Raw genomic sequence first — 20040 nt, 5'->3', positions numbered from 1 at the left:
CTGCGTATTTGAACTAAATAACCGGGGCCGCCAGTTTCGAGAGGGCCAAAACAACTCTGAGGAGAACAGTAGGGACCCGAACTCCTCTTCCTCAGAGCATCACCAGGAGGAGCCAAGGCCCTCAACCGAGCCTGTGATTAGGATTCCAAGGCGCCGTTCCTCACGAAGGCATCGGTGAACCACATTGCAGTTCACATTGTGGCAGGTGGAGGAAATGGAAAAAATGTTCAAAGAAACCCAGTACCCACATGCGCTTGCCAGGTATGTGTCTGGCACCAGGAGCTATCCCCAACCTCCCTGTTGTCTCAGGTTGAGATGTCCTTTTGTTCTTCCAGGCCATGGTTTCCTATCATGCCACCCAAAGCCACCGCTGTCTTCTCCCTCGGTGGTGGGTACAGGAGGGTGCCTTGTGAAGGTGTAAAAGTCAGTATTAGCTCGTAGTGTTGAGCCGAAACAAGTGTACATAGTCAACACCACGAGTTTCCTGTCATATTTTAATTTCTGTAAATTATAGAAACATGAGTACAGTGTGCCAAAATACTCACTAGTGTAAAGTTCACCAGTGTTAAGGATTTACACTTTGTTGGGTGACCTCCTCACCAGTAGCCTGGTCATCTTTTCAGGGACTGTGTCCCTATCCATCAACTCCTTTCGGTTTCCCTTTCCCTTCCCCTGGTGCTGTTTTTTAATTTAGTACAATTTACTCACTGCATACTTTGGCATTTATAATTAAATTTTAATAGTGTGTTAAAATTAAAATCTTTATTGATTAGAAACTTTTATAAGAGGTGAAATCATTGGAAAAGCAAGACTAGTTCTGAGAATGAAAGTTAAATGGGGGTGTGAGGGAGCACAGCAATATTAAAAAAGCATAGATATCATTTATGACTTTGCAGTTCATGCAAACCATGGCATGCTAAACATTTGTGGTTTTCTTTCCACAGAAAAGAACTTGCACAAGCTTTGAATATTCCTGAAGTCAAAGTGAAGGTCAGTAAATCCAAGCAAAGACATTGAACAGTCAATCTACAGCCTTCCTCATGTCTTCAGAAGCCTTGTCCTAGGCATTTTTTTTATTTAAGAATTTTTTCATTTTACATACCAACCACAGTTTCCCCCTCCTTCCCCATCTCCTGCTCTCATCCCCATTTCCTTCCCAAACTCCCACATCCACTCCTCATAGGGGGTAAATCCTCCATTGTGAGTCAACAAACCTGGCACATTCAGTTGGGGCAGGACCAAGTCCCTCCTCAATGCATCAAGGCTGAACAAGGCATTGGGTTTTTGGGGATTTCCCTAGCACCAGGTTTCTCCCTAAACCCATAATGTCTCTCTCAAGATATTTCTTTCATTGTGCTCCCTTTCCATTCCTATTCCAGCTTGGACATCCAGATCCCTCATGCTCTTATCTCCCATCCTCTCCATTCTAACCCCTACCCAGTTTACAGAGATCATATTTGTTTTATCTTCCTGGGGTCATCCATGCATGTCCCTCTTTGGGACCTCCTCTTTACCTGACTTCTCTTGGGTTGTCGATTGTAGCCTCATTATTTTTTGCAAGAGAGGTTGATGCACTGCATCTCTAGAGAGGTTGATACATTGAAGCTCTAGAGAAGATGGTGTACTGCTGCTCTAGAGAGCATGATGCACTGCAGCTCTAGAGATTGATGCACTGCAGCTCTAGAGACTGATGCACTGCAGCTCTAGAGAGGAGGATGCACTGCAGCTCTAGAGATGGTGCACTGCAGCTCTAGAGAGGAGGATGCACTGCAGCTCTTGAGAGGATGATGCAGTTCAGCTCTAGAGAGGATTATGCACTGCAGCTCTAGAGATGGTGCACTGCAGCTCTAGAGAGGATGATGCAGTGCAGCTCTAGAGGGGATGATACACTTCAGCTCTAGAGACTGGTGCACTGTAGCTCTAGAGACGATGTTACACTGCAGCTCTAGAGATGGTGAACAGCAGCTCTAGAGACTGGTGCACTGCAGCTTCTGAGAGAAGGTGGACACAAGGCACAAGAGAAAACACCCACGGTCTCCTGTTTGCAGAATCTTGAGTGTGACTCTCCAGAACCCTCACTTCTGATTTCCCCGTTCCTCTTACAGACGTAATAGGTAGGCTTTAGGAATCAAACAGGGGGAACTCTGACTTAATGTGAGCCCACATGAGTCAGCCACTGGGGCTTTATTTGAGTTCATGGATGCATCAGGATTTTAGTAGGGCTTCTGATCCTTTGGTTGGTCTTCTTTAGATTATAAATCCACATAATAGGCAGGGAGGGAAAGTACACGGAGTCACAAATGTGCAGTTTGACAACTGCCCAATACAATGGACTCTCATTCACTAGGAGCCTGAGAGGATGGTGAAATCTAACAGGTAACTCTGACTGTATTTCCATAGCTAGACCATATTTAGTAAGAGCTGATTTATGACTACTTTCCCAACACTGTTGTGGACCATCCTACTCTTTACCTTTTGAAGAAAGGTGGGGTTTAGATGTCCTGTTGACACAGCAGGACCTAGTGTGCCCTCTGTGCTGGACAGGATTCTGGAAATGTAGCTGAAGCAGAGATAGTATTCTTCATCCTGATATTGAAGAACTTTGTATATCATGAAAGAATATACTGTTCAGATTAACCATGGGTGGAAGTTACACTTTCTGCTGAACTCCTGGAGATGGCAAAGGTTTCATTGTCCTGTTTGTCATTTAGGTTAAGTTAGTCAACTTTCACAAACACTGGAGACTGCAATGTCAAACCATTGTCCAGGCCCTCTCTGCCTACAACCTTTTCGCTATCCTGAAATTTCAAGCACCAAAATCCCATTGGCACCCTTGAATGCTATTTTGTTTCTGAAAATCTCCCATGCTTGTTTCTGTTGATTATCTACTTCATATTGAAGACTGCTTTTACAAACAGAAAGCTGTTCCCCTCCATACGCCTTTAAAATGTGCTAATATTTGGTGATCTACAATCTCTGCCCAAACAAGAGGAATGTATCACTAGTGAGGAGGGTATTCTACAGCTGATGGTCAAATGTCAGAATGAAGACTTTCCTTTACCCAGTTACCATATATTGAATTAACATCAAGGAACAAGTTGTAAGCTAAGCTTTCCATACAATAAAAAAGAAACCACTGAAGTGTTTATACTGCTGGAAAAAGACAGAATCATGGCCTATTGCAGAAGTTGACACACAGCTGATATTTGCTTTTATGATATGAATAGAAAGTCAGTGTTATATGTCTTAAAGTGGGTTTTTATCTCCTGGCTCTGGGGTGAAAGCCAATGCTAAATCCAATCCTGTCTTCCTCTGATTTCAGACATGGTTTGTCCATCGGAGAGCAGAAGAGAGGAAGTGTGAGAGGTCTGTAGAATTACAGAGCATACCTCCTCGTACTGAAAAGCTCTTTATCCTTAGGGATAGGGACTCCTATCCCTAGAGTGCAATTTTTGTTCATGAGCTAAAGGGAAATCTGGTGACACATGTACTCAATATACAGCTTAACTAAAATTCAGCACTCATGTTAACAATAAAATCATGAATTTCCAAGTTATTTAATTTCATATGCTTTCTGGGGTTTTGTAGTATATAGATGTACACTCTTCAGGAAATGCCTTTTAATCAAAATGTCAACTTTTTTTTGGGGGGGTGACATTTCTAAGTCATGAGTATTACTTGCACAGATGACTATTCCCTACACATGTTAGTTGTGAAACAGTGGATCACTTAAGCCTTCTTGACTCAGGCTCACTTGATCCTTTGAACAAGGGATTCAATAGTAACCCTGCAAATAAGGAATCTAAGGAGAAGGTGGGCACAGATAGTATTGATGGTGGTGATTACTTTTTATTTGGGGAGGGGTCACAGCAATTCTTTCTTTTTTCTTTTAATGAAAATAGATGTTGAAAAGCGGGAGAGACAGAGGAGTGAAGTGGGATTTTGTGTTTGCTTGGTTGGTTGGTTAGTTGGGTGGTTGGTTTAGTTTGGTTTTTTTATTTTATTATGGGGGAGGAATGATGCAAAGGTGAAGGGAGGATATGGAGGACTGGGAAATGAACAGATTTGGGGTGCATGATGTGAAATTCACAAGGTATAAAGATTGTGTGTGTGTGTGTGTGTGTGTGTGTGTGTGTGTGTGTGTGTGTTGAAAACATACAGGCTTTTAAAGAATAATAATAAAATAAACAATAGCCAAGCTGTTGTGGTACATGCCTTTAATCCCAGCCCTGGAGAGGCAGAAGCAGGCAGATCTGTATGAGTTCAAGGCCAGCCTGGTCTACAGTGTGCATTCGAAGACCACCAGGACTACACAAAGAAACCCTGTCTTGAAAAACTCAAAATAAATAAATACATACAAGCATATATACATACACACATACATGAAACAAAAAACTAACATGTTAGAATAGAACAAAATGTTGTAGGTCTGGAGTCACTCAGAGATTCACTGTGACCATGAATAAATTTAAATTAGAACAGGCTGTATTAAATAAGAACTTGTGCCAGATGCTCATGACACCAAGACTACAACTGAGATCACTCCCAAGTTGCAGCCCCTGGTCATATTAATCCAAGGCATATAAAGTCAAAACCACAAGATTACATGTATTCTGTCTACACATAAGCATGATCTAATTTTAACATATATGTCTTGCAGTTGTCCCAGTCATTGAGCAGAGTAAGCACGTTGGATTACAAAAACAGAAATAGTAGTTAGTCCTATGAGCTATTGTCTTGCTAGAACAGCAGATTTTACAGGATCAGTCAGTTTAAGAACAGTCTTCAATGTCTTGGACAAACAGGGGAAGGAGGAGCTGCTAGGGCACAGCTTGTACAAGCTAGGAGCTTGCATGTTGGAGGCATTTTTGGTTTGGGTCTCTCAAGCATAGTAAGTCTAAACTTTCAATGTAATGATAACCATTACATTCCCCCCTTGAGTAGTTTCATGAGTCAAATATCTGACTCTGTGATGGATACCTGTTATTTTTTTATTTTACAATACTATTCAGTTCTACATAACAGCCACAGATTCCTTTGTTCTCTCCTTTCCTGCCCCCTTTCCCTTCCCCCCAGCCCACCCCCCATTCCCACCGCCTCCAGATCAAGGTCTCCCCCGAGGACTGTGGCGACCTGATAGACTCAGTCGAGGCAGGTCCAGTCCCCTCCTCCCAGATTGAGCCAAGCGTCCCTGCATGACTCGACTGCTACTCACATCACCAGTGAGGCTACCTGGAAAACGGGACCCCAAGAAAGACACAGAGAAATGGATGAGATCTACATGAACAGCCTGGACATGAGTGGGAGCAATGAAGGGTGAGGGTCGAGGGAAAGAGAGTGGGAGATTCTAGCTGGATCAAGAAAAGAGAGGGAGAACAAGGAATAGGAGACCATGCTAAATGAAGACCACATGAGAAAAGGAAGAAACAAAGAGCTAAAGAGGCCCACAGAAATCCACAAAGATACCCCCACAAAAGACTGCTGGCAATGGTCGAGAGACAGATGGCACTGACCTACTCTGGTGAAGGGATGGCCAAACACCCTAATAGTTGTGCCATAAACCCCATCCAAGGACTGAGGAATCTGGATGCAGACATTCACGGCTAGGCCCCGGGTGGAGCGCTGGGAATCTAATTAGTGAGAAAGAGGAGGGTTTATATGAGCAAGAATTGTTGAAACCAAGGTTGGATAAAGCATAGGGACAAATAACCAAGTGAATGGAAACACATGAACTATGAACCAAAGGCTGAGGGGCCCCCAACTGGATCAGGCCCTCTGAATAGGTGAGACAGTTGATTGGCTTGATCTGTTTGGGAGGCATCTAGGCAGTGGTACCAGGTCCTGGGCTAGTTGGATACCTTTTATTTTTAAAGCTTTTTGATAGAGGTAAACCAGTTTCCTTTAGACCAGTATTCCAGCCTTTGGATAAAGGATAAAGGGTGAGGAACTAAACTCTCTTCTGTAACTGCTTCTCAGCTGATATTAGGATGTTCTTGTCAGGAACACTGAAGGCTGTAAAGCAAATCAAAGGCCAATGTTAGGCATTCAGGAAGTGGACAGCATTCATCAGAAGCATCTGGTTTGCTGTGGAGACAGGGAGAAATCACATTGGCTGGACTGGTTCACATAAGCTTTCAGCAAGTCCAGGGCTCATGGCCTTTGAAGGAGTTTGTTGTCTGCAGCCCACTCCTGATGTCTGTTGGCTGAGTGGAAATCTGGTGGTACAGCTGTAGACTGGGGGCAGAAGTTAAAGTTTAGGAACTTAAAGGAGAATCTTAGATGTGAACTTCCCCCTCAGATATAAACAGCAGGTAGGGAAGCTTAGGCCATTGATTGACAGGGGTACCTATCTGGAGTCCATTTGATGTGTGACATGTGGATCCAAGTTGTGTCTTTTTATAGCTTATATGGATTTTTAAAATTTACAACAGATAAAATTTTAGATACATTACTATTAATGTTGTTTCTAATATGTACAGAAATCCGAAATGTAAAAAATGTAGTAGACTCATGCCTTTGACTCATAATAAAAACTTGAGGACTCAAAAGATACAAAATCAAACATATGAACACCTTTTCCCAGAGGGCTGAAATTTTGTATATATAAAAGAAAGAGATGTTTTTAGCACAATAAAATGCATCTTTAAGTCTATTGTTAGAAGACATCTTGACCAAGATGATGGTGAAATTACATGGCTGTTATCTTTTTTTAATCCTTTTTTTCTAACAAGTGTTGAATATATTGTACTAAATTAAGGATACTCACACACATATATTTAATTATTAAGCCTTTTTGTAATAAATTTTTAAGTTAACCATTTTCTTGTAGATTTTATAGATCTTTAACCACACACAATAAACTTTAAAATCTTAAAATACAGAAAATGTACTGAATAGTTTTACAAACTGTTTTTTTAAAAATTGACATGTTTATTTATTTTTTAATTTTATAATTTGATTAAATTTTACATATCAGCCACGGATTCCCCTGTCCTCCCTTCTGCCCCACCCCCATTGTACGCCTAGCCCATACCCCATTCCCGTCTCCTCCAGGGCAAGGACACCTCTCTGGATTCAGCTCCACCTGGTAGATTCAGTCCAGGCAGGTCTAGTTCCCTCCTACCAGACTGAACATAGTGTTCCTGCATAGGCCCCAGGTTCCAAACAGCCAGCTCATGCACTGAGGACAGGCCCCAGTCCCACTGCCTGGGGGCCTCCCAATCAGTTCAAGCTAAACAACTGTCTCAATTTTCCAGAGAACCTGATCCAGTTGGGGGATCCTCAGCTATTAGTTCATAGTTCATGTGTTTCCACTAATTTGGCTCTTTGTCCCTGTGCTTTTTCCAATCTTGGTCTCAACAATTCTCACTCATACAATCCCTCCTCTTTCTCTCTGATTGGATTCCTGGACCTCCACCTGGGGTATGGGCGTGGATCTCTGAATCTGCTTCCATCAGTCATTGGATGAGATTTTTAGCACAACACTTAGGGTGTTTGGCCATCCTATCACCAGAGTGGGTCCGTTCGGGCTTTCTCTCAATCATTGCCAGTAGTCTATTGTGAAGATATCTTTGTGGATTTCTGGGGACCACTCTAACACTTTGCCTCTTCCTATTCCCATGGGGTTTTCATTTATCATGGTCTCTATTTCTTGTTCTCCCCACTCTGTACTTGATACAGCTGGGATCTCCCACTCCCCTAAGCTCTCTTTCCTTTGAACTTTGCCCTTCATTACACCTCCATGTTCAATTTGCTCATGTAGATCTCATCCATTTCTCTGTCATTGGGCGACCCATGTATCTTTTTTGGGGTCCTGTTTTCGAGGGAGCCTCCCATGAGTTGTGAGTAGAAGTCTGCTCATCCTTTGTTTTACATCTAGTATTCTCCTATGAGTTAGTACATACAATGTTTGTCTTTCTGGCCGTCCAGCAGGCCAGGTTATTCGAGGGTCTCGAGGAGGGACCACCTGTGAATTAATGGGGGATGAGAGGGAAAAGAGACCAAGCTCGTGATGAAAGACAAAGTCAGTCTGAGTTGCGTCAAGGTCTCGTTTATTGACTGGGTGTTAGAGCTTATAAACAGGGCTTTAGGTAGGGAGGGGGAGCAGGAGGAGTCAGGAGAGGACAAAGAAAATTCCTAAAGGAGGGTCAGCTGGAGGTCACTTTGGTCCCAGGCCCCTGCAGCTAGCTGATTTAGTACAGGCTCCAAGAAGTTTATTTAGTCCTACATTCCTAGGTTAGACTAAGAGCCTCCTATTTACATGAGGCTTGATAAATCGGGAAAGGTTACACAGGTTCAAGACACCGCTGTCCAGAGTCGGTCTCCAACAGTTCCCCCTCTTTTCTCAAAAATGGACCAAGTCCATGTGATCAGGCTTGCGGAGGTCCGAGAGAGCCTCTGTCTTAGGCTATACAGGGGGAATCCCACCCACGGCAGGTGCCATGTTGAGCCGGTCTCAATGACCTCTGTATGCTGTTGTCTCCTGCGTGGGCCCTGTACTATTCCTGTCATTGAGTACTCTCTAGCAAGACCGTGGGGATGTTAGGGCTTTAGGACACTGAATCTGAGTCCTTGATGGGGCTCCTGGCCAGCCTCCTCAGAATCTACTCTGTGATAATGAATCGAGACGTGTCGTGGTAAGGCCAAATCAATCTGATTTTTGATAAACCGAGTCAACTGCTGAAAGGCCCAGGGACCAAAGGTAATGAAAAGGAGAAGGAAAATAATCAGGGGTCCAGGAGGGTGGGGATCAGGGTAGAAAGCCAAGGGGATTCTTTAAAGCTTCTATATAGAAGGGCAAACCCTGCTCCTAAGAGCAAGAGACGCATCTTACTGCAGCCCCATAAAGGCTAATAAAGGAAAAACCCACAAGATTACAATTCCCATACAATTTCGTTTCACAAGATCATGGTCTGGTTACAGAATGATCACAGAGGGGGTACAGTTACATCAACAGGTAACTGTATTTTTCCTGAAACGCAAAGGGAGGTTATCAGGGCGGGAGTGGAGTTTACACAATGGTCACAGTGGTCCTTCCTGGAACACCTGCAACTATCCCAGTCACAGTTGAGCACATCTCTTAACAGAAATCTCTTTACATTGTTATATGGTTGCAGGGGAGATTGAACAATGGCTAAGTCAGGTTGCTCTTGGAACTAGATTTTTAGTTTCTCATTTCCTGGTGCTTTAAGTTTTCTCTTTTCCTGAGGCTTGGGGGTATAAGCCTGAAGGGCTAGGGTCTTTCACTCCCCCATTTCTTTTTGGCAAATTTTAATCTTAAAATTATGGCATTACATTTGGTACCTCATGGCCTATTTTAGTAACTCATGGCCTGTAATGGCCATGCATAGTTCATGTATAATTAGCCATCTGGTCTCTATGCCAGGGAGTTTTCTTTTGACCCAGCATTTCAGCCTTTTTTGAACAAGGAAAATGGGACAATGTATTTTCTTTCTGGAACTGCTTCAAGCTGGCATTGGGGAGTCGTTATCAGGGCCCCTCCCCCAAAAGGCTCAAAAGCTGGTCAAAGACTGGGCAGGGGGCATTTGTCAGTAGCATGTAGCTGCCTGACACCATAGTGACAGAGAAGAATCATGTTAGCTGGGCTGGTCCACGTTAGCCTATAGCACGTCCGGAGGAGTCCACAGTCGTCTGGAGTGGTGGAGTCAGCAACTGAAACTTGGAGATGTCTGCCAGCCAAGTAGAAATCTGTTGAGACAGATTTAAACTAGGAACAGAGGTTAAAATTTATGAATTTATTTGGAACCCTTAGGTTTATACCCTTAGTAATGGGAAAAGCAGTAATCCCAAGACCAGGAGAAAGGAAAAATACCATCTTTAGGGATACTTATCTGGGGTCCTTTCGACCTCTGTGAAGTGGGTCTATGTTTTTATGGCTCTTTTAATCCTTTGAGGCCTTTTTGCAGAATGACATAAAAGTTTTAGATACATTAGTATTACCAATCTGTACTGAAATCCATATTGTAGACAAAGCAGATAATGGGTATCTGTAAAACATCAGAAGTAGACTTATACCTTTGAGTCCCAACAAGAACTACAAATTTGGGCATTTTTCTTCTGTCCAGAATGCCAGGTATAAATTAGACAGAGATTTTTGGTCTGGTGAGAAGCACTTCTAGGTTTACATTTAGACATATCTAGTTCACATCTAAAACAAATCCAAAATGTTGAGCTTGAGACTGAACAGTAAGTGGTCATTGCTCTATCAGCTCATCAGGACTCCTAAATGTTAAGCTCTGAACCATAGAACAGGAGAGTAATCTGAAACATATCTTATTTTAGACTCATATCTGAACCTTTATGATTTATTTAAATTTTTATATCTTAGAACATTTTTTTAAAGTGAGCTTACAAGCTAGCTATGGCCTTGCAGAAAGATCTGGTTGTCTGATGCTGCCATGCTGACAAAGTTAGAGCTAGCCTAGTCATCAGCACTGGCAGAGATCTGAGAAGGATAAACTATATCTGAGTGCAGACCAAGAAGCTTCCAATCCTATAAATTACAGTGATCAACCCCTTACCCAATTTTCTATAGCATTGGAGGTACCAGTCAGAACAACATCAATCTTTTACCACCATCAAGCCCATAAGGCAGAGTACCTTTTCTGTGGAATAGGGACACGGAAGACTGACAGTGTCCTACTACTTGTCCACAGTCTGGGCTGGGTCCTGGAGGCAGGCGTTGTATTAGGGCATCTTGCCCTGTGGTCAGTGTCATTCGCAATTTAGGTGGCATCTTCTTGTCATCCCATATCTTCTTTGGAGACCTTGGGAGTCATTGCTAGGAGCTGGGGAGCTGGGAGTCTCTGTTTCCAATAGTAAGTTTTTAATCAAATAATTTAAATGTCATATTCATCAGATCATTGACAGGTTTGAGGACTATTATCTATTAAATGTATCTGAGCCAAACAAATCTAGGCCTAATCTTGAAAATATCTCTAAGTTTGGTAATAATGACCAGGCTAATTTGTTTTCCTATAGATATATTAGTCAAATATACCTTTCAGTTTGTTTTATTTTAAATAGAACCGTTTATGCTTTAAACTAGTATCTGGATAGCCAGATGACTAGTATTAACTTGTATTCCTTAACACAAAGAACATGCAAACTCAGACATTCAAAACCAAACATACATGTGGCCACATTTTCATTCATACCTGCAGAATAGACAGACATTTTTTAAAACTATGACCCTTTGGAGTCTCCATGTAACAGCAGAATAACAAGAGAAAGAAATCTGAAACATGTTTACTTAAACTTTAAAGTTAGACCTTAAAGTTTCATTATATATATATTTTTCAAACCCTCATGACATGCTTAAGCCTTTAAATTTTTACATCTTAAACTGTTTCCTCAAGTCAAAAAATCATTTATTTAAACTTTTATTTTAACCAACAATAATTTGAAACTAATTTTCTTAAATGATGACAAGTATTTTAACACATTGAACTCAAATGACCAAAACCCATGTAAATTTTTACTTTTCCTGTGGAAACAAAAGCATAATTTTCCTAGTATCTTGAACTGGTAATTTAACATTTCTTTATCAAGCAATATCAGTGTTATGCCCAGATCGCATCCCCAAAGAAGCCACTGGAGACCTCAGGTACAGAATGCAAAAGCAAGGTTTATACAAATGAAGTTTACAAGCCTTGGCAGGGGGGCTAGTTCCAAACTTCTCACACACAGCAGGGAGGTTGGAAGGAGCACATGCCTTTCTTTGTGAGGCTAATACAGACCACATAATTCATCTCCCACCGCCCGCATCCCTCTTTAGGTTCATATCAGTAGTTTTTCATGTTATCTTTATTTCTCATTTGTTTAGCAACCGTGTTTAGGGGTTTTATGAGCTGTCCCCGGGGTTTGGGGAGTTTGGGATGTTTGGGATGTTTTATGACCACTTAGTCTCTGTCAGATGGTCATATATCCTAACTCTGTGTTTTCTTAAGTTTCTGTAGTTGATAAAGCCACCTGGAAAAAGGCGTCTAAGTTCTTATCTACATTTAAGAATCCTGATTTTAGCTTCTCTTTGTCTGTAGGGGATGAAGTGTGTGTGTGTGGGGGGGGGATTTACTGAGGTTTCACAATCAGGACAGAGAAGGGTTAACAAGAGAAATTCCTGGCTGGCAGAAGAGACTTTGAAGTTATCACAGTAAAGGAAGGGAGGGGGAGCAGTGGTCATAAAGTATGTCCTTGGCTGCCAGTGTTCCTGAAAAAAAGTTTTTGTTAACTCCTCTGACTAAAGTCAGATTCTCTGTTCAGTGTTCACACAGTTTTGTCAGTTGTAGGCAGCCATTGTCCTGTCCAGAGCAGGACATGAGAATCTTAGCCCTCCTGTACTGAGAGCACGCACCCCCACCCTCGTGAGAACAGCCAGCTGCCTGCAGTCCAGATAGCAAGAGAGCTAGGGAGGGAGGGAGGTGGCCCTCGCTGTGCCTCTCTCTCCTTTTCCCCAGGAAAATAAGGGAGACGAGTAGCAGAAACAGATGACATTTACACAGACAATCCAAGTACCAGCACATCAGCACTGAGATGATGATGGCCTCACTCACAGCAAGCAAGCCCCTTGATTGTGGCTCACACATCCTTCTGGTGGGCTAGGCAAAGGTCTAGTGGAGAAGAAGGGGACTGTCCCATAGCGTCCGTCACAGTCAAGTCAACAATGAGAACAGTTAACACACTACACACAAGACCAAGGGCACACGAAAGAAAAACTTTGCCCCAACGAGACAACCAACAAAGCTCCAAGAACAATGACAGCCTGATGTGCTCCGTGGAGAGTGACCCTCCAGGCTCAATCACACCAAAAACAATTGAGACTCGAGGATCTCTGTCCTTGATCAAACAGACATCAGGGGGCTTTCACATCCCTGTTAGTCAGACATGCACCTTATTTCTTGGAAGAGAAACAGAGTGTAAAGTAACAATGACCACAATAAAACATACAAAAAACCCCCACAAAATGGCTCTTACAATTTCCCGGGACAAAATACAAAGTGGCACTTCCTCCCACCATGGGGAAAGGTACCCAAAGATGCTCCTCTCCTGAGCACTCCCTGGAGGAGACTCCTAAAATCAAATGGTCACCTCTGAGGTGGCCCCAAATGGCTCGGGACTAGGGGGTCCCTTACCCAAATCAGGGAATGAGACGTCTCTCTTTCCCTCCCAGGATCACTGTCCGGACACGTCTGTCCCAGTGAGAGCCTGCAAAGTACAAATCAGTCGACCGGCACAAAACTTAACGAGACAAGACAGAGACAGAGACAAGACAGAGAGCGCTCTTACCGGTAGATGTCAATAAACCTCTGGACCCTTGAGGGTCCCGGTGGGTCTTTTGGTCTTTTGTACAATGTGATTTGTGACAACCTCACTCTTACCGTCTTCTGGGACGGACATATCATTTAATAGGTCCTCAGCAAGTGCCAGAAGATGTGACACCCTACTATCCTTTTCTGAATCCTATAAAACATCTCTGATTACTCCATAGAAACTAAAGACTGCATCGGGGACATTTTTGGGGGAGTCTAGTCTGGTGTTCTATAGGTTTCTTGTATCTTCATATGCATTTCCCTCTTTAAGTTGGGAAAGTTTTCTTCTATGATCTTGTTGAATATATTTTCTGTGCCTTTGAGTTGGTATTCTTCTCCTTCCTATATCCCTGTTATTCATAGGTTTGGTCTTTTCAAGGTGTCCCAAATTTCCTGGACAATTTGGGTCATGACTTTGTTCGCTTTAGTGTTTTCTTTGACTGATGAATCTATTTCTTCTACGCTGTCTTCAATGCCAGCGATTCTCTCTTCCATCTCTTACCTTCTGCTGATTCTACTTGCATCTGTAGTTCCTGTTCATTTACTCAGATTTTCTATTTCCACATTCCCTCTGTTTACGTCTTCTTCATTTTTTCTATTTCCCTTTTCAGGTCTTGGACTGTTTCCTTTATTTGTTTCATTGCTTTTTCATGGTTTTCTTTCAGGAATTTATTGTTTTCCTCTGATTTATTTGTCTTTTCCCCTAGTTTTTTTATAGCGTTCTTCCCATTATTTGTCTTTTCCTCAGTTTCATTTTTGATTTCTTCTTTAAAGGCCTCTAGCATTTTCATGATGTTATTCTTAAGGTTGCGTTCTTCTGTTTCTTCCATTTTGTGATGCTCAGGTCTTGCTGTTGGAGGAGGGCTAGGTTCTGGTGATGCTGTATTGCTCTTTATTTTGTTGTATGTACTTGTGCCTGGATTTCTGCCCATCTCCTTGTAGATTCGTTCTTGGTCTTATCATCACTCTTGGTCCAGACAGAGCTCTCTGGCCTGGATGGGAGCTCCAGGACAGATGGCAGCTGGGGGACTGTTCACCTAGTTTTACAAACTATTAAGGTGAAGGTATTATTAAGGTATTATTGAGATAAAGTTTATATTTTTGCAAAAGTCTTAGAGAGTTCAATGAAACCAGTAGTCTATTTTTTTCTCTGTTTTGCTTTGCCCTCTTTCCCCTGTCATAAAATCTGGTAGCTTCTCTGACTCAGGACAGAGAGGAAAGGTTGTTTGGTTTTAGACGCATGCTTGGATTTGGGAAAGGAGTGCCATAATCCAACTCCAGAGCCAGCTTTTTAATAAAGCAGAACAGCATAAAACAATATTTCAGTATTATCCATATCTAAAAGATACCCAAATTCCTGTAAAACAGAATCCAGTAACAGGGGAATTCCTGGTTATCAAAGCAGCCAGGGCAGGCAAATGAGGCAGCAGCCACTGAGACAGTAGCCTCAATGATGGTTCTCCCTTGCTGGATCTGACAAAATGAATAAAACAGAAAACTCTTTAGAAAAAATATTCATGAATGATGTAAGTGCTACAAAATATACTATTCAAACAGCTGTTTTCTTTATTAAATGCACTATGCATAGAAGTTATTGTAGTTGAACAACTTTAACAAAGAGAAAACTTGAAATTTCTTTTAAATATTACCATTTTAGAACAGTCATTCATGTATGTATAAACTGCTCTATTTATCTTTGACTGATTATCTGAACTAAAAATGGTCATTGTAAGTTAAATTGAGAAAGCTACTTTTGCTGACAATAGAATTGCCAAGCTAATTCTCAAAAGTGTATGTTATCTGAATTGATATTCATATTTTCTGTCCATTTTACCCTACACCAAATTTTTATTGCCTAGCGGCATTATGTTTGTATGTAAATTCAATGTTTTCAAGGACATCAAAAGAACAACAGGAAATTCAGGTAAGTGAGGCAAAGGTATACAAGAGGTAAGATATATGCTAGTATTCAGATAAACACAGTGAGATATAAAATTAGACAAGAAGTCAATTTATCCCAGACTATAGGAAAGGAATGGGTTTCCTGGAAACAGATACATTTAAAATTGAAAGTAGTGGCATAAATTCGGGCTAAACAATGGAAAGAATTGTGAAGTGTTCAGAAATTCCAAGGAGAAAGTATGTGCCAAATCACTAAGGCAATGGCACAAGAAGATAATTTGAGGACAGGAAAGTGCCCCAGTGCTTCTGAATGATGCAAGCCTGAGTGTCTGTGGAGGTAAAGGGAAACAGAAGGCCTTAAGAAAAACAAATACAGCACTGGAATAAATAAACAAAAGCCTTTCATCCAGCAACAACAAAAACTGCTCAAAGGAAAACTGGTAAAAGATGCAACAAGCAAACCAAGTTTCTCCTACAGTAAGATAACATCTTCATCTATATCCTTAAATTTACACTCTCTGAGTATGTCAGTGGCAATATAAACATGACCTTTCCAAGAATCAACTTGACTAAGGGTTTCAAAAAATCATTCTGTTCAACTCTGCCACAACTGTGTCATTGGAATAAAAGTGAATGGCACATGGAGAGCCAAAAATATGAACCATTGGCCATATTGTGCCTTCAGGGAAAGTGTATGACCTGCCAAAAGCAACCCAAATATGTAATGTTATAGGACCCAACATGTAAACCGTGACAGACAGAGCAATTGTTTAAGGCCACAGGGGCTGCTGCATTCAGGAGTGAAACTATGTGTGTGTGTGTGTGTGTGTGTGTGTGTGTGTGTGTGTGTATGTGTGTTCTGAATCTGTGAACTTAAGCAAAAGCAGATAAGACTATTGGAAAAATAACTTGCATTTTACTCAAAGGAGATTATTTTTCTTGTCCTTCTTGTCTAACTGTACACATACACATGTATGTGTATATTGTGTGCATATATATATATATATATATATATATATATATATATATATATATATATATATATAATAGGTACTTCCATAATAATAACATTACAGTATTTTTAAGCAATCTAGAGGTGTATTTCAGCCTACAGGAAGACGTTCACAGAAGTTGTCATATATTTATCTAAAAATTCCCAGGACAGGCCATGTGTAAAATGAAGAATACCATTTGTAATATCAATCTCAGGCATCCTATGTTCTATTCAAACGCTATTATTTGATATTTTTCTAGCACAATAAGCAGAGATTGGCTGGCCAGGACAGTCTCTGAGGAGGGAGGGTCAGGTCTGGACCACCCTATCTCTGGGGATATCTTTCTGTATGCTGTGAATGTATTGCTCTGATTGATTGTTAATAAAATGCTGATTGGCCAGTAGCCAGGCAGGAAGTGAGAATTATGGGAAGTGGAAGGCTAAGTCAGGAGATGCCTATAGCTGCTGCTGCCACTGCCATGAGAAGTAAAATGTAAAGATACCAGTAAACCATGGGACATGTGGCAAAGTATAGATTTATAGAAATCAGTTAATTTAAAATATAAGAACTAGATAGCAAAAAGCCTGCCACAGCCATACTATAGTAGTATTTTATTTGTTCTGAAATGTAATTTTCATTGTATGTTAATAAATAAAGTTGCCCAGGGGTCAGAGCTATTAGAGCCATAGTTAGAGCATGATGGTGGTGGTGCACACCTTTAATTCCAGCACTTGGTAGAATAGCTAGGTAGATCTCTGTGTGTTCAGGGATAGAGCTAGCATTGGAGACATACGCCTTTAAGTCCTGGAGGGCAGTACTTACAGGCAGTGACGAGGCATTCGTGTGTTTGTGTTTACAACCAATGAGAAATCAGAACAGAAAGACTATTTAAAGACAGACACACAGAAAGTAGCTCTCTTTTGGGGAAGCTAGGAGCACTGCAGGAGGTAAGATTTTAGCTCTGAGCTCTGACCTCTCGGCTTTCTCTTTTACATTGGTTCTGTGTTTCTTATTTTAATAAGATGGTTGGTTACATCTACACCATACAATTTATAAGTTATATAAAACTCTGTGTGTTTACATGGGTCTGAGCAGCTGCAGACCCTAGCGGAACTGGAGAAAACACCAACTACACACTTTCTCATTCAGTTAGGAGGTTTGAGCAGACCTCACTGTAACACTGATGGCCTCCTGACAGTGTGTACCATCCTAATGCAAGAAGAACCTGAGAGCACAGATTCCCAAGCACCCCTTGCCTTTCCCAATCATGGTGCCCCTTCAACAGTCCTTGTTACTAAGGGAGAGGAGAGGATACTCAGTGTCCCTCCTCATTCAGAAAACTTGGATGTTTGCCCTGCTAATGCATGCAGTGAGGCATCTTGGGACTGTCCAGTAGAGGCCCAAGGACAGCCATTCCAAGGGAATCTCTGGAGCATTGCTGGATTCCTGAGACTAACTGTCACTAAGATTCTGTGTGCTTCTTCTGGACATGCCCGCAGTTCTTGGGAAAGGAGAGCCTTTCTCAGAGGATACTACTTAGATGCCGCTTGCCATGAGTCACCATTGGCAAGTACATTCACTGCCCCTTGAGAGGGGTAATTTCCCATTTCCCTTTTCCTTTTTCAACTACCTTATTGGCTAAATGGCCAGATATGTGGAGGGAGGCCAGCGAGCCTCAGCATGGACGTTACCCTCTGATCATAGACCACAGTTTTCCCAGCCTCCCCAACCTGACACCCCCTTAATTGTCCAAAGGGATGAGGACACCTCACTCAAATGGGGAAGCACTTGACCAGCATCAAAGACCCAAGAGACATTAGATATCCAGGGGTGATTCGACTGACAGTGCCCAAGGGCAGGTGCGAGAATCTCTCTGAGGACAAAACAATCAAACTCCCTCATTCATGTACTACAGATAGACAACAGTCTTAGGGCTTCTATAAAGAGAAAATCCAATAAGAAGACCCTGGACCCTATAAAGAGGAACAAGGGAGGAAAAGTTACACTTTTGCAGGAGGTTGCTGAGTGCAGGAATTACCCATTGAGCAGGGAACCCAGATCATCTGCCTTACAGTCTGTCACCTGGCCCATACCTGAGAAGGTGAAAAGAAGCCTGGCTATGTCTACTGTGTTTGAAGAACCTATGGACATTGACCAATTGGACACCAGAGTAAGTGTAACATCTTCAGGACACTGTGCTGGAGATGCTAATGAAAAATTCAAAGATAACAGAGTGCCTGGGCCATCTTCTGCTGACTCTCCCAGTGACCAACATGGACCAGTAATATCCCCACATATTCTATGAAGAGGCCCACAGAAATCCACAAAGATACCCCCACAAAAGACTGCTGGCAATGGCCGAGAGACAGGCGGGACTGACCTATTCTGGTGATGGGATGGCCAAACACCCTAATAGTTGTGCCAGAAACCCCATCCAAGGACTGAGGAATCTGGATGCAGACATCTATAGCTAGGCCCCAGGTGGAGCTCCAGCAGTCTAATTAGCGAGAAAGAGGAGGGTTTGTATGAGTGAGAATTGTTGAAACCAAGGTTGGATAAACACAGGGACAAATAGCCAAATGAATGGAAACACATGAACTATGAACCAAAGGCTGAGGGGCCCCCAACTGGATCAGGCCCTCTGAATAGGTGAGACAGTTGATTAGCTTGATCTGTTTGGGAGGCATCTAGGCAGTGGTACCAGGTCCTGGGCTCGCTGCATGAGATATTTGTTTGAAACCTGGGACTTATGGACTTATGGCTTGGCTCAATCTGGGAGGATGGGACTGGACCTGCCTGGACTGGTTCTATCTAGTCGATCTCAGTCCTCAAGGGTGGCCTTGATCTGGAGGTGGTAGGAATGGGGGGTGGTCTGGGGCCAGGGGAGGGGGGCAGGAAGTGGGAGAACAAGGGAATCTGTGGCTGTTATGTACAACTGAATAGTATTGTAAAATAAAAGAAAAAAAAGAAAAAATTGTAAGTAAAAAAAAAATCCCCACATATTCAAGGGGCCCTGCAACCCTCCCCACCTACCCATGGAGCTCTGGGATCTTCCCCTTCTTCCCAAGGTGCACAGGAACTATCTCTATCCACCCAAGATTTTCTAGGAGGACCCCAATGTGACCAAGGGGCTATGGGCAATTCCTGTTTTGCCCAGGCATTTCAGAGACCTGTCACTCGTGTTGAAAAGAAAATCAAACATGTCTCCTCTTCCAGAAGGGGTTACAGAAGTTCATCTTCTACCTAAGGGTCACCAATTGTTAGAGGTCTTCCCCAAAGAGTTTTAGACAAGGCTCTTCTGATCAAAGGAGTCTCCAAAAAACTTCATCAGACAAAGGGGGTTTCAAACTTTCACCAAAGGGGTGACTCTCAGATTTCTCATTTTCCTGAAATGGATTGAGTCCCACCAGCTCTCCTCAGGGGACTTTAACACCTTTGACAACCGCTCAAGGTGCCTAAAGAGCTACTCCCTCTAATGAAGACAGTTGAGGACATCCCCCTCTCCTCACCAGGACCCTAAGCAATCTATTTCTGTTGAAGCGCCCTTGAGTTGTGCCTGCTCTGATCAAGGCAATTTCATTGCTTGCCCATTAAACCAAGAGGGATTTAAATGTCCTCCACTATTAAAAATGGGCTCAGATCTTCCCTTGTTGCCCAAAGTGAGCATCATACCACTTATACATGCCCAAGCAGAAACAAAACTATCCACATTTACACCGGGGACTCAAGGACCTGTTCCCTCTTCAGAAGAGGCCCTAGAGAATTCCACATATACATAAGAGGTGGTAGTAACTCCCAAGTCTGCCAAGTGGATG

The 20040-nt window shown here is 42.3% G+C and overlaps 1 long non-coding RNA gene across 1 annotated transcript; it reads left to right on the top strand.

The window, feature by feature from the left end:
- Positions 1 to 37: 37 nt before the first annotated feature.
- Positions 38 to 3556, top strand: LOC121826514 (uncharacterized). The gene is made up of 3 exons (XR_013048133.1): positions 38 to 261; positions 945 to 990; positions 3323 to 3556. It is a non-coding gene; the product is annotated as an uncharacterized LOC121826514 (long non-coding RNA).
- Positions 3557 to 20040: the final 16484 nt, after the last annotated feature.

Source organism: Peromyscus maniculatus, chromosome X, assembly GCF_049852395.1.
Source record: "Peromyscus maniculatus bairdii isolate BWxNUB_F1_BW_parent chromosome X, HU_Pman_BW_mat_3.1, whole genome shotgun sequence".
In the NCBI taxonomy this organism is placed as follows: Eukaryota; Metazoa; Chordata; class Mammalia; order Rodentia; family Cricetidae; genus Peromyscus; species Peromyscus maniculatus.
This window is presented reverse-complemented; position numbering and strand designations above follow the sequence as displayed.